Here is a 5000-nt window from a genome sequence, read left to right as displayed (position 1 = left end):
GCAGCGAAGCGTGCTGGGCCCATAACCCAGAGGTCAATTGGAACGAAACCATCCTCTGCTAAGCTTGTTTCACTTTTATTCGTGCCCAAGTGCTTCAAGACAAGTTAGAAATTTGTGCAAGAATCATGTTATGTTGAAAAGACCAGTGCACGAGCTCTACATCAAGTCAAGCAGAGTGGTGCAGCGGAAGCATGCTGGGCCCATAACCCAGAGGTCGATGGATCGAAACCTTCCTCTGCTAAGACTTCTGCCCTTGTTTATATGACAGAGCCCCCAAAAAAGAGAAATGTTCAGAGCCTGTTTGTGAAAACCTAAAGTCACTTGGTCCTCTCACAAAAGTTGTTCATCCAGAAGCTGAATGAGATGAAGACCTAAAAGAAAAAGTAAGCAGCTGCATGACAGCCCTAGTGGCCTAATGGATAAGCCACTGGCCTCCTAAGCCAGGTATTGTGGGTTCGAGTCCCATCTGCGGTGACTTTCAGCAGAGTGGCGCAACGAAGCCGTGCTGGGCCCATAACCCTGAAGTCGATGGATCGAAACCATCCTCTGCTGATCTTGTTTCACTTTTATATGTGCTCAGGTGCTGCAAGACAAGTTAGAAACGTGTGCCAGAATCAAGTGATGTTGAAAAGACCAGTGTACGGGCTCTACATCAAGGTGAGCAGAGTGGCGCAGCGGATGCATGCTGGTCCCATAACCCAGAGGTCAATGGATCGAAACCATCCTCTGCTAATCTTGTTTCACTTTTATATGTGCCCAAGTGCTGCAAGACAAGTTAGAAATATGTGCAAGAATCATGTTATGTTGAAAAGACCAGCGCACAGGCTCTATATCAAGACAAGCAGAGTGGCGCAGCGGAAGCGTGCTGGGCCCATAACCCAGAGGTCGATGGATCGAAACCATCCTCTGCTAATCTTGTTTCACTTTTATATGTGCCCAGGTCTTGCAAGACAAGTTAGAAATGTGTGCAAGAATCAAGTTATTTTGAAAAGACCAGTGCACGGGCTCTACATCAAGGCGAGCAGAGTGGTGCAGCGGAAGCGTGCTGGGCCCATAACCCAGAGGCCGATGGATCGAAACTATCCTCTGCTAAGCTTGTTTCACTTCTATATGTGCCCAGGTGCTGCAAGACAAGTTAGAAATGTGTGCAAGAATCAAGTTATGTTGAAAAGACCAGTGCATGGGTTCTACATCAAGGCGAGCAGAGTGGCACAGCGGAAGCGTGCTGGGCCCATAACCCAGAGGTCGATGGATCGAAACCATCCTCAGCTAAGCTTGTTTCACTTTTATTTGTGCCCAAGTGCTTCAAGACAAGTTAGAAATTTGTGCAAGAATCATGTTATGTTGAAAAGACCAGTGCACAAGCTTTACATCAAGACAAGCAGAGTGGCGCAGCGGAAGCGTGCTGGGCCCATAACCCAGAGGTCGATGGATCGAAACCATCCACTGCTAAGCTTGTTTCACTTTTATTTGTGCCCAAGTGCTTCAAGACAAGTTAGAAATGTGTGCAAGATTCATGTTATGTTGAAAAGACCAGTGCACGAGCTCTACATCAAGTCAAGCAGAGTGGAGCAGCGAAGCGTGCTGGGCCCATAACCCAGAGGTCAATTGGAACGAAACCATCCTCTGCTAAGCTTGTTTCACTTTTATTCGTGCCCAAGTGCTTCAAGACAAGTTAGAAATTTGTGCAAGAATCATGTTATGTTGAAAAGACCAGTGCACGAGCTCTACATCAAGTCAAGCAGAGTGGCGCAGCGGAAGCATGCTGGGCCCATAACCCAGAGGTCGATGGATCGAAACCATCCTCTGCTAATCTTGTTTCACTTTTATATGTGCCCAGGTCTTGCAAGACAAGTTAGAAATGTGTGCAAGAATCAAGTTATTTTGAAAAGACCAGTGCACGGGCTCTACATCAAGGCGAGCAGAGTGGTGCAGCGGAAGCGTGCTGGGCCCATAACCCAGAGGTCGATGGATCGAAACTATCCTCTGCTAAGCTTGTTTCACTTCTATATGTGCCCAGGTGCTGCAAGACAAGTTAGAAATGTGTGCAAGAATCAAGTTATGTTGAAAAGACCAGTGCATGGGTTCTACATCAAGGCGAGCAGAGTGGCACAGCGGAAGCGTGCTGGGCCCATAACCCAGAGGTCGATGGATCGAAACCATCCTCAGCTAAGCTTGTTTCACTTTTATTTGTGCCCAAGTGCTTCAAGACAAGTTAGAAATTTGTGCAAGAATCATGTTATGTTGAAAAGACCAGTGCACAAGCTTTACATCAAGACAAGCAGAGTGGCGCAGCGGAAGCGTGCTGGGCCCATAACCCAGAGGTCGATGGATCGAAACCATCCTCTGCTAAGCTTGTTTCACTTTTATTTGTGCCCAAGTGCTTCAAGACAAGTTAGAAATGTGTGCAAGATTCATGTTATGTTGAAAAGACCAGTGCACGAGCTCTACATCAAGTCAAGCAGAGTGGAGCAGCGGAAGCGTGCTGGGCCCATAACCCAGAGGTCAATTGGAACGAAACCATCCTCTGCTAAGCTTGTTTCACTTTTATTCGTGCTCAAGTGCTTCAAGACAAGTTAGAAATTTGTGCAAGAATCATGTTATGTTGAAAAGACCAGTGCACAAGCTCTACATCAAGTCAAGCAGAGTGGCGCAGCGGAAGCATGCTGGGCCCATAACCCAGAGGTCGATGGATCGAAACCTTCCTCTGCTAAGACTTCTGCGCTTGTATATATGACAGAGCCCCCAAAAAAGAGAAATGTTCAGAGCCTGTTTGTGAAAACCTAAAGTCCCTTGGTCCTCTCACAAAAGTTGTTCATCCAGAAGCTGAATGAGATGAAGACCTAAAAGAAAAAGTAAGCAGCTGCATGACAGCCCCAGTGGCCTAATGGATAAGGCACTGGCCTCCTAAGCCAGGGATTGTGGGTTCGAGTCCCATCTGGGGTGACTTTCAGCAGAGTGGTGCAACGAAGCCGTGCTGGGCCCATAACCCTGAAGTTGATGGATCGCACCATCCTCTGCTGATCTTGTTTCACTTTTATATGTGCTCAGGTGCTGCAAGACAAGTTAGAAATGTGTGCCAGAATCAAGTGATGTTGAAAAGACCAGTGCACGGGCTCTACATCAAGGCGAGCAGAGTGGTGCAGCGGAAGCGTGCTGGGCCCATAACCCAGAGGTCGATGGATCGAAACTATCCTCTGCTAAGCTTGTTTCACTTCTATATGTGCCCAGTTGCTGCAAGACAAGTTAGAAATGTGTGCAAGAATCAAGTTATGTTGAAAAGACCAGTGCATGGGTTCTACATCAAGGCGAGCAGAGTGGCACAGCGGAAGCGTGCTGGGCCCATAACCCAGAGGTCGATGGATTGAAACCATCCTCTGCTAAGCTTGTTTCACTTTTATTTGTGCCCAAGTGCTTCAAGACAAGTTAGAAATGTGTGCAAGATTCATGTTATGTTGAAAAGACCAGTGCACGAGCTCTACATCAAGTCAAGCAGAGTGGCGCAGCGGAAGCATGCTGGGCCCATAACCCAGAGGTCAATGGATCGAAACCATCCTCTGCTAATCTTGTTTCACTTTTATATGTGCCCAAGTGCTGCAAGACAAGTTAGAAATATGTGCAAGAATCATGTTATGTTGAAAAGACCAGCGCACAGGCTCTATATCAAGACAAGCAGAGTGGCTCAGCGGAAGCGTGCTGGGCCCATAACCCAGAGGTCGCTGGATCGAAACCATCCTCTGCTAATCTTGTTTCACTTTTATATGTGCCCAGGTCTTGCAAGACAAGTTAGAAATGTGTGCAAGAATCAAGTTATTTTGAAAAGACCAGTGCACGGGCTCTACATCAAGGCGAGCAGAGTGGTGCAGCGGAAGCGTGCTGGGCCCATAACCCAGAGGCCGATGGATCGAAACTATCCTCTGCTAAGCTTGTTTCACTTCTATATGTGCCCAGGTGCTGCAAGACAAGTTAGAAATGTGTGCAAGAATCAAGTTATGTTGAAAAGACCAGTGCATGGGTTCTACATCAAGGCGAGCAGAGTGGCACAGCGGAAGCGTGCTGGGCCCATAACCCAGAGGTCGATGGATCGAAACCATCCTCAGCTAAGCTTGTTTCACTTTTATTTGTGCCCAAGTGCTTCAAGACAAGTTAGAAATTTGTGCAAGAATCTTGTTATGTTGAAAAGACCAGTGCACAAGCTTTACATCAAGACAAGCAGAGTGGCGCAGCGGAAGCGTGCTGGGCCCATAACCCAGAGGTCGATGGATCGAAACCATCCTCTGCTAAGCTTGTTTCACTTTTATTTGTGCCCAAGTGCTTCAAGACAAGTTAGAAATGTGTGCAAGATTCATGTTATGTTGAAAAGACCAGTGCACAAGCTTTACATCAAGACAAGCAGAGTGGCGCAGCGGAAGCATGCTGGGCCCATAACCCAGAGGTCGATGGATCGAAACCTTCCTCTGCTAAGACTTCTGCCCTTGTTTATATGACAGAGCCCCCAAAAAAGAGAAATGTTCAGAGCCTGTTTGTGAAAACCTAAAGTCACTTGGTCCTCTCACAAAAGTTGTTCATCCAGAAGCTGAATGAGATGAAGACCTAAAAGAAAAAGTAAGCAGCTGCATGACAGCCCTAGTGGCCTAATGGATAAGCCACTGGCCTCCTAAGCCAGGTATTGTGGGTTCGAGTCCCATCTGCGGTGACTTTCAGCAGAGTGGCGCAACGAAGCCGTGCTGGGCCCATAACCCTGAAGTCGATGGATCGAAACCATCCTCTGCTGATCTTGTTTCACTTTTATATGTGCTCAGGTGCTGCAAGACAAGTTAGAAACGTGTGCCAGAATCAAGTGATGTTGAAAAGACCAGTGTACGGGCTCTACATCAAGGTGAGCAGAGTGGCGCAGCGGATGCATGCTGGTCCCATAACCCAGAGGTCAATGGATCGAAACCATCCTCTGCTAATCTTGTTTCACTTTTATATGTGCCCAAGTGCTGCAAGACAAGTTA

At 47.3% G+C, this 5000-nt stretch overlaps 1 non-coding gene across 1 annotated transcript; it reads left to right on the top strand.

Annotated features, from left to right (window-relative positions):
• The first annotated feature begins 2873 nt into the window (after positions 1–2873).
• Positions 2874–2946, top strand: trnar-ccu (transfer RNA arginine (anticodon CCU)). Its single transcript has one exon. It is a non-coding gene; the product is annotated as a tRNA-Arg (tRNA).
• Positions 2947–5000: the final 2054 nt, after the last annotated feature.

This window comes from Garra rufa, chromosome 1, assembly GCF_049309525.1.
Source record: "Garra rufa chromosome 1, GarRuf1.0, whole genome shotgun sequence".
NCBI lineage: Eukaryota > Metazoa > Chordata > Actinopteri > Cypriniformes > Cyprinidae > Garra > Garra rufa.
This window is presented reverse-complemented; position numbering and strand designations above follow the sequence as displayed.